Below are 15,775 nucleotides of genomic sequence, written 5' to 3'. Positions count from 1 at the left end.
TTGAAGGAGTTGGAGTTTTTTTTTCTTCTACAGTTCTACTAGTGTCTTGTATATCCTGGATATTAATACCTTATCAGATGGGTATTGGGTAAATATTCTTTCCCATTCTGTGGGCTCTTTCTGTATTTTGGTCACTGTTTCTTTTGAAGTGCAGAAACTTCTTAGTTTGATGTAGTCCCATTTGTTTATGTTTGTTTCCACTTGCATGGTCAGTGGTTGTTTCACCCTTAAAGATGTTTTTAGCTTCAATGTCATGGAGGGTTCTGACTACATTTTCTTTCATGTACCTTGTGGATTTATGTCTGATATTGAGGTCTTCACTGACTTTTGTGTCTGGGATTAGACAGAGGTCAGAGTTCATTTTTTTTTGCAGGTAGCTATCCAGTTTTCCCAGCACTACTTGTTGAAGAGAATTTCCTTGTTCTACTTCACACTTCTTGCTCCTTTGTCAAAGAGTAACACTGTAGCACTGTTTTCCTGTTGTTCATTGAGTTGTTCAAGCTGGCACCAGTAACGTCTCCATTGTGATACTTGTTGTTACTGTTTTTGACATATCAAATACACCATGTGGAGCTTGCCAGATTCTGCCATGTGGGCAGAATACTCTTGGTAACTTGCCGGTCAGTGGTCGTAATATTTGACAGTCTGTGACAGAATAGTCAAGTCTGTTCCATTGGTCTGCAAGTCTGTTTCTAGCCCAATACCACACTGTTTTAATTACTACTGCTTTGTAGAATAGTTTGATGTTGGGGAAGGTGATGCCACCCATCTTCTTTTTCCCCAAGGATTGCTTTAGCTATTTGTGGGGGTTTATTGTTCCATATGAATTTCAGGAGTGTTTTGTCTATTTCTTTGAAGAATGTCATGGGTATCCTAATAGGGACCACATTAAATTTGTATAGTGATTTGGGTAGTATTGCATCTTGATAATGTTAATCCTTCCTATCCATGAGCAGGGAATGTGTCTCCGTTTCCTAGTGTCCTCTTTTATTTCTTGAGATAGTGTTTTGTAAATTTCCTTGTATAGGTCCTTCACCTCTTCAGTTAAACTGATTCCGAGGTACTTGATTTTCTCAGGTACTATTGTGAACGGGATTGTTTTTTTATTGTCTCTTTCTTCTCTTTTGTTATTTGAATATAAGAAAGCCATGGACTTTTGGGTGTTGATATTGTAACTTGCAATTTTTCTATATAAACCTATTGTTTCTAGGAGCTTTTCTGTAGAGTCTTTAGAGTTTTCTAAGTTTAGTATCATATCATTTGCAAATAGTGATAGCTTGAAGAGAGCACAAATTTCTCTTGCTTCAAACTACCCCACATTGTTTTAAGAACAAATGTATCTAAAGTACTGCATGGAATATACTTACACTGCAGGTTTATTTGTTGCTTATCTGAAATTCTAATTTAATTAGATATTCTGCATTTCTATTTGCCAAATCTGGCAACCTTACTATAATCTCAAGAATACATGAAAATGAAGAACTGGCTGGGAAGATATATAGTTTTTACCAATTTAGAATAATCATCACATTTAAACAAATCAGTAGCTAAAAGAAAATGAAGTTGGTGTCAAAGGATTCTAAATTATGCTTCAAAATCCTGAATTTTTGCCCAGAAAAAAAGCAAGCAAAAGAATGCTTGGAAATAGAAAAGATTTTTCACATCTTAAATCTGATCTAGTACTGTTTTAGAAATGTCTAATTTGTTTCTTGTGACTAGAAAAATGAAGAATTTACATCCAATCCTGATTTGATATTTTAAAAAGTCTCTGGGAAATTAGGATTGAATTGGGAGCTCACTCTCATTTCTACTGCTGTTTATTAGCTTCAGCTTGGAATTAGGTAAATGAAAACACAAGATTAAAAAAATCAGACTGAAACAGCTTTCAAAGCAGTGCATTGAAAGACCTCCATCAAGTGTCTGCAGGTGCTTCTAGCATGGAGCGAGGGGACCCCACACCCCACAGTCCCCCATAGGCTCCAGAAACAGCTAATGTCACCTTTGAGGTAGAATTCTGGCCTTCTCCATTGAATGGCACATTATCAACAGGTATAATCACCTTTGCTTTCCCCCTTTCCCATGAATTTTTTTGTTTTTGTTTTTGTTTTGCTTTTTGGGTCACACCTGGCGATGCACAGGGGTTACTCCTGGCTCATGCACTCAGGAATTACTCCTGGCGGTGCTTGGGGAACCATATGGGATGCTGAGAATCGAACCCAGGTTGGCCTCATGCAAGGCAAACGCCCTACCCGCTATCACTCCAGCCCCTCCCATGAGCTTTTAAACACAAAATATACTGCTAAAGTAGCTGAACCCCATTTCAAGATGAGCAGGTTTAGGAGGAGAAAGGTATGAGGAAAGAGAGAGAAAGGGCTGGGGAGGAGAGAGGTGAGTGGGAAGAGGAGCGAGAGAGAACCACAGCAGCGCAACAACAGAAAGTCCCCAATCCGTAGCTTATTTCATGAAATACTGTGAATTAGTGGATTCAATGTCTGTTGCAATAACAACCAGGTGTCCCTGGGGTGGGACTAGAGGATGAGAATTGCACAGAGCTTGACCTCTCTTAGCTTCGCTTCTGCTGTGAGCACTGATAAAACTAAGCCAGAGACAGCCCCAGTTCCCCAGCTGTAAGAGACGGTTTTAGAAGTTAGGGACCAAAAGAGAGCAAGAGGGAGGCCTTGTTCCCGGAAACCACCACACAGGGTAGGGCTCTGACGCCGTGCCCGGGGGCCCCAGCAGAGGAGAGGGGCCGGATCCCAGGCTGAAGGGCTGTGGAGTCAAGACCGAGGACACTGTGGGTGCCTGGGAGCATGTGGGCTGCTGGGTGAGCGCAGGAAGGGCAGTTGTACATGAGATCCCTCTCCTGCCCCGCAAGGAGCCAGGCCCTGGACCACTCCCCTTCCCCACCCCTACCCTGGCCACCCTGCAAATGGGCTTTGGAGACTGAGCAGATTCAGGAGCTGTGTGCTGTACTTGGAGGAACATGGGGAGGCTTGGGAACATTGGGGGTGGGGGTGGAGGAACCCCCTGCAGAGCACATGCACAACTCTTGGAACTGTGTCTCTGAGGAAATCATCTTTTTGTTTTGGGGCCACATCCAGAGGTACTCAGAGCTTACTCCCCCCAGGTGAAATATTCTTATCCTCATTTCAGTTTCTTTATGATTTTGAAGAATGATCAAAAACAAACTTCTGGTTTTCACAACAGCAAACTCCTTGCTGTTATGTCTTAGAAAATATATTGATAAAGTATACTGATACTTTTCTGAAATGTTTTCATTTAATGTGCTGATGATTTAAAAAAAAATCTAAAGAACAGCGAAACACAGTTATCAGAGAACACATTTTTGCTGTTGTTTATTTTGGCTTTGGACCATACCCGGTGGTGCTCAGGGCTTATCCCTGGCTGTGTGCTCAGAGATCACTCCTGATGGTGTCCAAGGGGGCATATGTGGTGCCAGGGATCTGATGTGCAAGATAAGTGCCTGTGCTGTTTCTCCAGGCCCTTGAAGATGATGTGCTTTGACTTTGCATACAAACTGAAACATTGAGTCCCCACTAAACTACTTTGACTGGCATAATTTGATATTTAGGTATCTTTTTATGACACTTGCCCTAAACCATTACGAGCTGATTCCATTGACCTGTGTTAGGTGGAATGACTATGGCTGGTTGTGGGCTGTTGCTCTGAAGACAGGACTTCTCAGAGTCTAATGTGCTTTCTCGTTTCCCCGGGATCGCATGACTTTCTAGGCTAAGCTGTGCTGACATTTCATGTTCATAAAGTAGATGCTCCCAGGTGACATCGGGCTGCTGATCCGAAGACCACACTTTGAAGAGCAAAGGCTATGTCCAAAGGCTGAATGTCCTGATCTGGAATCTGCCTTAATCCCATGACACTGAATGATTTAACAGATTCACCTAAAATTAACAAATATGTTCCTGCATATCATTGTGGGTGATTTTAATGCTAAGATAGGACCGAGAAGATCAGCTGAAGAACTTCACATTGGGACCCATGGCCTAGAATGGAACGAACAGGGTGAGAGACTACCTGAGTTCATCATGTCGACCAAGACCATTCATGGTAACTCACAGTTCCAGAAGGCAGAATCTAAACGCTGGACATGGGAGTCTCCCGGTGGACGATTCCACAACGAAATAGACCACATTATATTCAATCGATGGTTTTGCCTGACCGATGTCGCTGTTGTCCCAAAATTTCGAACGGGATCGGACCACCGTCTCCTTCGTGCAAAATTCTACTTCACAGAGCGGGGAGAAAGGGCTGCAAAGTTCAAAAAGAGAACTTCCAGAATGACCACCAACTGGGAACTCTTTGGTACTATTGCGGCAACATGGGAAGATGCCATTGTTGACAACATTGACGAGGAATACGATCAACTGGTTTACCACCTCCATGAATGTGCGAGGAACGCCAAGAGAGAGATAGCCACAAAAAATCGCTTATCTTCGAAAACTCTTGAGCTAATTCACCAGCATGGTTTGGCGCATGCCTCAGGCAACCGCAAGCTAACGTTGAGCTCGCAAAGCAGTGCAGAGATGCGATCAAGGAAGACCTCAAAGAGAGAAGAGCAGAAGTACTGGTAGATGCGGCAGAAGCCGGGAAAAGTATTCGTAACGCCCGCCTGTCCTTCGCCAACTACAAGACCAAGATGACTGCCCTCCGACGTCCTGATGGATCCATCACATCCTCCAGAATGGCAATGGAGAAGATTATCCATGACTTCTACTCAAATCTCTTCGATAGCCATGTCCACTTGCTGACATACCAAATTCCACAGGATGGATATGTCATTCCCAACGTTCTCCCTTCCGAAATCAGACACGCCATTTCGTCGGTAAAGAAACAAACAGCACCTGGCCCAGACAAGGTCAGACCTGAACACCTGAAGAACCTGCAATCAGACTCATCAATACACTGGCTCGGCTCTTCACTCGCTACCTGTCTGAATGCAAGGTTCCGTCCCAATGGAAAACCAGCAGGACCGTACTACTTTTCAAGAAGGGAGACATCCATGACATTGGCAACTATCGCCCGATCTGCCTATTGTCTGTCATCTACAAGTTGTTCATTTGAGTCATCCTGAATAGGATTGGCAGAACACTAGATGAAGGACAACCATGCGAGCAAGCTGGGTTCCACAAAGGATTCAGCACCATCGACCATATCCACATGATAACCAAGCTCATTGAGGTTTCTCGGGAGTTCAAGACGCCGCTCTGTCTAATGTTCATTGATTTAAAGAAGGCCTTTGATTCTGTTGAGACGGAAGCAGTCATTGAAGCCCTAGCCAATCAGGGCATTCAAGCCCAATACATCAGGATCCTCCGTGAGCTGTATTGCGGATTCACTACCAGGATCTCACCATTCTACAAAGAAGTGATCGTTGATGTCAAGAGAGGGGTACGGCAGGGTGATACCATTTCACTGAAACTCTTCAGTGCCACCCTCGAGAACATCATGCAATGACTGGAATGGGAAGGAATGGGAGTGAAGATAGATGGTCGGCAACTACACCACCTCCTCTTTGCTGATGACATTGTTTTAATAACACCAAACATCATCCAAGCGGCACAAATGCTGGCCGACTTTGACCATGAGTATGGAAAGGTAGGACTACAGCTGAATCTTACGAAGACAATGTTTATGAGAAACAGCCTCGTTCCTGACGCCCCATTCGCTCTCAATGGAACGACCATCTTCGAGTGCAACAGCTATGTGTACCTAGGTCGAGAGGGCAACATGACAAATGACCTGGCACCTGAGCTGCGCAGGAGGAAGAGAGCGGCTTGGAACGCTTTCAAGAACGTCGAAGAAATAGCTAAGAGGACGAAGAACCTCCGGCTCCGGGCACATCTCTTTGATTCCACTGTTCTTCCTGCATTAACATATGCCTCAGAGACCTGGGCCCTACGCAAACAAGATGAGAACGCTATTCAGGTCTCCCAAAGAAGAATAGAAAGAGCTATGCTTGGAATATCACGTTTCACTCAAATGAGAGAAAGAATCCGGAGTTCTGACATCCGTCGACGATCAAGTATCAGGGACGCTGTCTCATTTGCCAAGGTGTCGAAAATCAGATGGGCTGGTCACGTAATGAGATTTAAAGACGACCGCTGGACTAGAGCTGTTACCGACTGGATTCCACGGGATGTCAAAAGACCGCGTGGCCGCCCACCTACCAGATGGTCAGACTTCTTCGTCAAGATCATGAACGATCGGTTTGAGGCCCTTCATGTTCCCGGAGCGAACAGATGCCATTGGGCTACACTAGCACGCGACAGGGACAAATGGAGACGTTACTGGTGCCTGCTCAAGCAAATCGATGACTAACGGGAAGTTAAGTGATTAAGTGATATTCCTGCAATGTACAGACCTTATACATAACACAGAAACTGTTAATTCATCTACTTATTCTCCAACTGTCTGTCTATCCTCTATCAATCTATGGGTTCATCATGTTCTATCTTTCTAAAAAACAAAACAAAACAAAACATAAAATCACACCAAAATATAAAAAAATATAAGTCTCTGTGCATTTTAGATGTAGACTTTACAAGAGAAAGTGGAGGTGGAATTATTCTTTTTTTCCTTCACATTCCATCACAAGTGATAATGAGTACCTTTTTAAAAGTTTAAAATAAAAGATTACTTTTTATAGTAATTTATTTACATGGTAGAATGGAAGAGAGACAGTGAGTAAATTAAAACAATCCAATTATTGGTGACTATAGAGTATGTCCAGAATATCTTACTCTAGGACTTTTACCTTTTCCTCCATCCCTCTCGGAGAGCCTGACAGCTTACCAAGAGCATCCCGCCTTCATGGCAGAGCCTGGCAAGCTACCTGTGAGGTATTGATATGCCAAAAACAGTAACAACAAGTCTCATAATGGATATCTTACTGGTGAACAATGAACAATGAACAATGGGAGGAAAGTGCTACAGTGTTACTTTTACCTTTATTGTAAAACAAATGCTGCTCCAGTACAGTTGGTTTGTTGGGAAGGGTGGGGAGATGTCACTGTGTTTGCTGCAGGCTGATTTGCAGGTGGTAAGTCTGAAGGTTGCAAAGCTGTTCTAAGTTAGGAAAGTTGAGGTGGGAAGAAGAGGGTGGATTTGTGGGGACAGAAAAAGTTATTAGGAAATGGGATGGGAAATGAAGAAGACTGGTGAGGGCTGACTCCCAGCTTTCTGCTTTGGGCAGTGGAATGCATGCTGAGCCTGCTTGCTGATCAGAGCACACAAGAGGAGATTAGGGAGTTGGAAGTGAGAATGGCATCTCTAAATTAAGATGTGGGCTGTTGGCGATTAGAGTTGTAGTGCTTGAGAGAGGTGCCTGGGCTGGCAGTGCAGACTTGGATGGTGATGAAAGTCTTGGCACTAGCTGAGCTCATCCAGGGAAAATATATATCGCTGAAGCTGTTTAGCAGGAGAACACACATATGGGCTTCATGAGTCCCAAACCTTCAGAATTCTTGTGAAAAATTCAATTTCTATGTGAATTCTTTGGGGGGATGAAGATTCTGAAGGTTTCACACAATGCTCAAAGGAGCCCTTTACTGTAAGATGTCAGACACTCCAGGGTGGAGTGTGAAGAGAGAGCAGGATAGAATCTAAGACCCTGGTGGGAAAATAGAATCCGAGGCTGGAACTGAGCCTGAGGAATTCTCACCCAGCCAAACGACTCAAGTTGCCAGGCCCTGAAGCTTCAACCATCTCTCATGTTCAGTCATGTTGTTCCTGGTGTAGATTCTAGAAAAAGAAAGACCAGATCACAAACACTAAAAAGTTTGGGAGCAGAAATCACAAACATGGAATGAGAGGACTATGAACATTGAGTTGTGCTTCAGACCTAGGCATTTTTTGAGAGGTTTTTTTTTTTTTTGTATTTTTTTTTAATGTTCTAATTTCTTTCTTTTATTTTTTTTTAGATTTTTATTAGAGAAACACCATGAGGTACAGTTGTAGATTTACAATTTTTTGTGCTTGGGTTTCAGTTATACAATGATCGAATACCCATCCCTCCATCAGTGCCCATTCTCCACCACCACTGATCCCAGTATCCCTCCCACCCCTCATCCCCCCCATCCCACCCTTTGTTCTAAGATTTTTTCTTAGAATTTTTTGGTACCTCAAAATTTCCAATTATTTATTCAGTAAAGAAAATAAATATAATTTCTCTGGTATAAGGAATTCTTGTCTATGAGCATATAATTGACTTTTATTCATTAGCTTATATGGACTAAGATGAAAGCCCAGTCCAACGTTGACTTCTCCCAGTAAAATTAAGATTAAAAGATCAAATGTCTTTTGAAGTACAAATGGAATATTCCTTTTTGATTCAGGCTTTTTTTTTCAAATGCATTGTGATTTGGAAGGTTTTCATGCTAATTAAACTGAGAACAATCAAGCTTGATCCAGTATTTGTCTTTTTTTTTTTTCAAAACACACACTGGCAACATCTTAACTTGGGCTTCATAATTCAGACTGCTTCCTAACTTTATGGATTTAGAACAATAAATAATCTAGGAACTTTGTTGCAGTATTTTAATAAATAGTTGAAACTAGAAACCGGGAAAGCAATAACATCAATCATTTTATCAATTAATTAATTTACCATTTTTATTGAGCTACCTACCAAGACTTATAATACTATTAATTATACTTTTGATGCAGAGTCATTCCAACACCACCCCCACCACCAGTGCTTACTGCCCCCCACCAGTGTCCCAGGGACCCTCCGGCTACTCCCTCCATAGAAGCTCAGTTCTAATAGACAAAATCTCCAGTGCTGATGATGTTGGCCATTTATTGTTCCCTTATTACGCTTCTTTATATCCCACATATGAAAGAGGTGTTTTGTTTTCTGGTTGTTATTTTCAAAAAACACAAGATTTTGTTTAATTTTGTGGCAAAAATTATGCGTACAAATACACACACATGCAGCTACAGTTTTGCTCACATATACTCTCTCACTGCCACTGCACAAAAACAACATGTTATACATTCCTATGCAGGATGCTAGTTTTACTTAACAGTTCCTACTGAATATATGTGTTCATGAAGCTTTGTCTCTTTCCTTCAGACTGACTAAAAATCTAGCTGTATGAATACTTGGTGAAGTGTTGATTCCACTGAAGTTTTGTAATATATCCCACCATTTCCCTCTGGTTTGCAATCTCATTTGATAGTTTTGCTATGCGTCTTATTGGCGTTTTCATTTTTGATCTTGTTGATTTCAGTTTTCTGTCTCTGATTTTGGCTATGTCATTCTGATTAGAATATGTATTGTATTTTTTTTCTGTTGGGTTTATTTTTACTGGGAAACGTTGGGTCTCTTGGAAGTGAGTTCCTGTACTCCTTGACTTTGGGAAATTCTTACTTATAATTTAACTAGTGTTTCCATTTGTATTTGCATTGGAGTTCTTCAGGACTTCAATGATTTGTTTGTTATTTCTCTTGACTCACCCCACAGTTTTCTGGTGTGCTTTTTCTTAGCAAACAAAGAATAAACAGACTTTCTTAATCAAGTAGACGGTAACCATAAGCACTGTGGGTGAATGCCACACTCAGCGGTAAAGTTCTAAGAAGGTTGCTTGTCTTTGAAAGAAGTTCCTTTAATGTTTATTGATATGTCATTAACATATAATGTGGTAAAATTTTATGGAATAAAATGTAATGAGTTGATATCATGTATTTATAGCAAGATAATTACCACATGCAGTTAACACCCATCACTCAAGCCCTTTGCATTGGGAAAGATGCCAGAGGCATACACAATCCTAACTGACATTCAGGTACAGTTATATCTAGGAACAAAGTTATTGCCCATGACATCATGTTAGCCATGAAGAGACACAGTATTGATGAGTTATTAACTTCCATTTTTTACATAGCAGGTGACCTCTAACTTGGGAATCTTAAGTCTCATCTTGAGTCAGTTTTAATGGATGGGAGGATTGGGTAAGGTTGGGGTTCTGCAGAATAGCTAATGAATATATTTTCAGTAGATTGAACTTGGCAAGGTATCAGCTGCTTTTAGTCAAAAGTTTTCCCCCATGAGATCAAGTCTTTGTTTCATAGAAACTAATTGCTCCATCTCTTTCCTAACCCATTCAATCTATAAAAGGCTAGTTTATGAAAAGTTTTCATGTCCAAGGAATTTCATAAATCTTAAAAAAAAGCCTTCTTGCTTCTCTTTTTCCATTTTAGTTTTCCCCAAATACCACTTCTCATTTAAATATAAATATATTTTTAGGCAACTGATGCCAAATGGTAATCTTAGAACTGACATAGGTTATAAATTCAACAAGATGTTTTTAAATATCCTATTAGGACTTAATAAAGGCATGAGTATATATGTAGGAATGTCAAAAGAGCATCCGTTTTTCTGAAAGTCATTCACTCTCCAGGTTCTCTCTTGGGATTCTGTTGGATGCCCCATTGGGCTCCATTCTGCACAAATGGAAGAGGGGTCCCTGCTAGGAACCATAAGGGTGCACAAATTCTTTTCTTTCTTTTAAAAACTATATTTTTTATTTTATTTAAACACCATGGTTTACAAAGTTGTTAATAATACAGTTTTTAAATGCCATTCACTATTGCAATTCCAATCTCACCACCAGTGTGACTTTCCCTCCATCATTGTCCCCAGTTTCTCACCCACCTCCCAAGCTTGTCTCCTTAGCAGGTCCACACTATTCTATAGATAATTTTTAAGGCATCGTGATTTACAAAGTTATTTGTGATTGAGTTTTAGATGTACAATGTTCCCACAACAATCCTATCACCTGTATCTCTAATTTCCCTCCCTGCCCATCGCCTGTCTCTATATTAGGCACTTTTGTTTTTTAAGACCCTGTGACTTTTAATACTATTGCTGATAGGGTTTCATGCCTGACACATTTTAGATGGACACTGTTCCCCTGAGTGACTACCTGACTCTGCCACTGTCTCAGTGTCCCCCCCTCCATTCTATCCCCTTTCCCCACCCTGTCAAGTCTCCCATGTTCTGCATCCTACACATGGAGATCTTTCAAACAAAGTGAATTCTGTCCTAGAGAAAAAGGTTCATTCACCTGCAAGTGTCTTGAGGGAAGCTTTTCTGAAGGTAAATGCTAGACTTGCTGTAACTGAAGAGTAAGGAGTGCGCTTCTGAAATTCAAAAGTGAATTTGGGTTATGGCCTTTGGGGTATCTTTTTGTTCAGTCAAAGGACTAGTTATATTTTAGAACAGTTTGCTTTTGCCGCCTGAGGAATAAGTTAGGAAGGGAAATATCGAATGAGTTATCCAGTAAGGAAGCAAGCTTAACAAAATCACTGGTGCTCTGTGACTCGTGACTGTGCTGCTTGTGTTGATTCTGCAAAGTGGAGGGAAAACTAAATTCACTTTAACTTCAAATTATTATGCAGAAATTCATAATTTTTTATCATTTCACTTAAGTCATGCAAATATGCCTTTTAATCCTAACAGGAAGCCAAATCCTGCTTTGAAGAATTTACTTCCCATTTTGTGGAAAAGGTAATGGCACAATTCTTAGAAAATGTTACCTTAGAACTCTTAGACTCTTAGAACATATTGATAAAATAAAGAAATGGCAAGCAGGAGCTCTTCCATCTGCTCCCGCAGGTAATATAATTATGGTCACACATACTAATAGATGATAAACTAAGTGACTCAAATGTTTGTTAAATAAATGGATACAACAGTAGCTTCAAAGAGACAGTAGTCTTAAAATATAGATAAATGCAAAAGTACCAGTTAAAATAGGATTATAAAATTTTATAATAATTTTTAGAGATCATTTTTATCATTGGAGGAAATCTGGGGGTGATTTGGGTAATTCATATACCTTGAACCTTTCCCCAGCCATGTTCGATAGTTACACACTGGCAGTGGTTTCATCCGGATGACTAATGTAAATTTTACTTTCCTGTCCTTTTGAACCCATCTTATGTCTCAGGGCTGGAGAATACTAAAAGGTTAATGGCCTGCTGGTGCCTGAGCAGTAATGATAAAATCACTGAAATGGCTGAGAACCACAGTAGGTAGGGAGAGAAAGCAAGAAGATACAGATTCAGTAAGCTACTTAGCCTCTTTGTGGTGTCGCATCTGTCAACTGTGTGTGATGAAGGTGATGTATCTGTGAGCACCTGGTATAATGCTGGTCCACTTGAGGTGATTAATGACCAAATAAGGTCTGAGTAAATAGACTCTCAATCAATGTTGGGGCAATGTGAAACTGGGAGGTGGAGGATAGGGTAGAAATTAGAGAAGGACCAATGGGACACATACCATTGTGAGAACAAAACTCTGAGACATGAACTGGTAGAAGGACTCAACAGAAGATTGTCATCCTCTGTAACTTTTATTCTCATCTCTTCTTTCTCACAAAAAATTTGCGTTCCGTCCATCATTCTTACTGTGTGGAAATCTGATCTCTGTGCTTGGCCTGTGTCAAGGTTAGGACTGCTGTCTACAGCTATGATACATTTGCCATCTCCCTTTGACCTGTCTGCTCACAGGGAGTGTTGTGCTCCTGCTTCCTCATCCCAGTTGCACAGGAAGCTATCTGATTTACCTCAATGTTCCCTAAGTGAATGAACTTGAAATGCAAAAAGGACACTTGTTTCCTTGAAAATGTAGGTTGCATGATGTGTAGAGATACAAGAAAATTTAATTTCTAACATTTTATTTTTTTTTCCCCAGTAGAGCGGATTGAGAGAATACAGAAATTCGAATGAGATATATATAAAAAGATTCAGAACTTTGCCCTAATTAAAAGCATTTTGTGTTTTAGGGTATGGTATCATAGCAATAATGAAACTGTGGACTCTGGAGCCACACCTGTCAACACTAAAATCTGGTCTCATGTGCCGGGCAGTGTGGTGACCTCAGGGCCCAGTTTCCTTGCTGGTAAAGTGGGGACCATAGGGCACCATTGTGGTCATTGTGTGATGATGTGTGTGTTCCTTCTTAAATCCTCTCTCTGGACACCAGCTTCAGCTTGAGGTTCCTCAGGCTGCTCATTTTTCTTAGTCACTGACCAGAAGGAGAGGGTTTCACTATCCCTTCAAGTTTGAAAATTTAGTAGCATTTTTTTGGGGGGGGTCACATCCAGCAATGCTCAGGGGTTACTCCTAGCTCTGCATTCAGGAATTACTCCTGGCAGTGCTGGAGACCATTTGGGATGCTGGGAATAGAAATCAGGTTGACTGCGTGCAAGGCAAACACCTTGTACTATCGGTACAGCCCCTTACTAGCATTATTGCAGGATTCAGGCTGCACGCATGACCTCAGTGGTATTGTCACAGAAGGGAACAATTCCGGGGTACCTGAAAGAAAGATGATATATGGAGGGTGAGGGCTGAGAAGAGTCCAAATGCACGACCCTGTGGGTTCCTTGGTATTGCTGCTTCCACCAGCACATCTGCGTATAATAATAGCACAAGTGTTCCCAACCAGAGAAGCAGCCTGCGACCACCTGGATGCCAGAATTTTCATTGCAGATTGGATTGATTGAAACACTGGTCGAGACTGGGTTGTTATTATGTGACTCCAGGCCCTGACTCCCTAGTCACAGGATTGGTCTTTGTGACATAGCCAGGCCCCCTCCTGAGTCATCTCCTTAGCTTAAGCTGTCAGGGATCACCCAGTGTTGCTTTATTAGCATAAACCATTAGGACCCACTCCCAATAATAAAGATGCTCCATCATTTGGGAGAATCCACGGGGTTAGAAGCTACATTCCAGGGCCCAGAGATAAAGCTGAATTTTTTATTACGGTGTTAAAATGAATTCCTGTCTCAAGCACCCTGAGGACAGAGATGACACACAGGGAACACTGTATAAATGTTTGCTAATATATTTGCATTCCACTTCGAAGACGCCCAACTGAAATTCATGAATTTAATGAATATTTTTCTTTTTGAAATGACTAATTACTGACGGAGAAGAAAAGCATCAGACAAGAGGACTTTTGCAGTATTTGTGCTGTTTTCTTTTAGATCCCGTTTTGAGTCAAGGAAACATAATGAACTATAATTTAATGTTAATTAGGTGTCTTGGAAATTAGGTGGAGTAAAACCTTTATCATTAATTAGGGCTGGAGCGATAGCACAGCGGTAGGGCTTTCGCCTTACAAGCGGCCAACATGGCCAACCCGAGTTCGATTCCTCCACCCCTCTCGGAGAGCCTGGCAAGCTACCGAGAGTATCCGATATGCCAAACACAGTAACAACAAAGTCTCCAATGGAGACGTTACTGGGCCCGCTCGAGCAAATCGACGATCAACGGGAGGGCCTTTACCTTTACCTTACTTTTTAGGAGATTTGGGTTCTAGTCCTACCTTTTTAATTCTTATTTTTGGATTTTGAGCCACGCACAGCTGTGCACAGCCACACACTTTTGACTCTGAGTTCAGAGCATCACTCTTGGTGGTGTTTTGGGGGAACAAATGTACTGCTGGGAATCAAACTAGGGTTGTTAGGTAGTATGCAAGGCAAGGTAACCAACAATTTCTCCATCTTCCAAATCTGTTTATCACTCTCTCCATACCTTTCTCTCTCTTTGGTTTTAGAATCATATCTGACTGTGCACCAGACATATTCCTTGCTTTGTGCTCTAAAATCTCAACTTTTGAAGTCAGCGCATTGGAGAGACATGGGTCTAAGGCACTTGCCTTACACAAGGTTAGCCTTGGTCTGATTCCTGGCACTCTAAGTACCACCAAGTGTGATTCCTAAGCACAGAGTCAGTAGGAATCCCTGAGCACAGCTGGATGTGGGCCCCAAACCAAAATAAATAAACAGGTAAATAAATTTTAAAAAAGAGATTAAAAATTGAATTTTCAGTACTTGTTTGAGGGTTATAATTCAATGACTTCTCAGAGTATATGTTACTTTACTACACCATAAACAGAAATAAAATACTAATATCCTTTCCCCACCACTTCACCAGCCGTCTCCTCTGGTGATTTTTAAAGGTGAAAGATTTATTTGATCTGAAGAGAAACCAGAGTATCCTCTGGTGATTTTAGAACTGAGGTCTAAATTCATGGTCTGTTTTCCTTTGTTTTTTATCTGCTCCCTTGCTTTGTTTCTCTATATTTCACAGATGCATGAGATCAACTGGTGTTTGTCTTTGCTATCACGACAAAGCCTGGCAAGTTCCCTGTGACGTATTCGATATGCCAAACACAGTAACAAGTGACACAATGGAGTCGTTACTGGGCCCGCTCAAGCAAATTGATGAACAACGGGAGGACAGTGACAATGATTCATCCTGGCATCATTTACTTACCATCATTAAATGCACCTCCAGTTCTTCTTGTTTTGTTTTGTTTTAATGTAGGAATACTACTATTTAGTCAGCCACCGATTAAGCTGACTGAAGTGGATGTGAACTCCACTTGATCACTTGATCACTTGACATCCCTTTACTCATTGATTTGCTTTAGCAGGTGCCAGTAACATCTCCATTTGTCCCTATCGTGTGCTAATATAGTCCAATGGCATCTGTTTGCTCCAGGAACACAAAGAGCCTCAAACAGATCGTTCAGGGTCTTGACAAAGAAGTCTGACCATCTCGTAGATGGGCAGCCATGCAATCTTTTGACATCCCATGGAATCCAGTCGGTAATGGCTCTAGTCCAGAGGTCATCTCCAAATCGCTTTACGTGTCCAGCCCATCTGATTTTCGATGTCTTGGCAAAGGAGACAGAGTCCCTGATCGTTGATTGTTGATGGAG

At 41.4% G+C, this 15,775-nt stretch overlaps 1 long non-coding RNA gene across 1 annotated transcript in view; it reads right to left on the bottom strand.

Annotated features, from left to right (window-relative positions):
• Nucleotides 1-7,461: 7,461 nt before the first annotated feature.
• Nucleotides 7,462-15,775, bottom strand: part of LOC130020152 (uncharacterized) — a 67,595-nt gene continuing 59,281 nt past the window's right edge. The window contains exon 3 of the long non-coding RNA XR_008791954.1: nt 7,462-7,779. This is a non-coding gene — a long non-coding RNA (uncharacterized LOC130020152). The remainder of the gene's footprint in view (nt 7,780-15,775) is intronic.

Source organism: Sorex fumeus, unplaced genomic scaffold (assembly GCF_029834395.1).
Source record: "Sorex fumeus unplaced genomic scaffold, SorFum_2.1 ptg000010l, whole genome shotgun sequence".
Taxonomy (NCBI): Eukaryota; Metazoa; Chordata; class Mammalia; order Eulipotyphla; family Soricidae; genus Sorex; species Sorex fumeus.
This window is presented reverse-complemented; position numbering and strand designations above follow the sequence as displayed.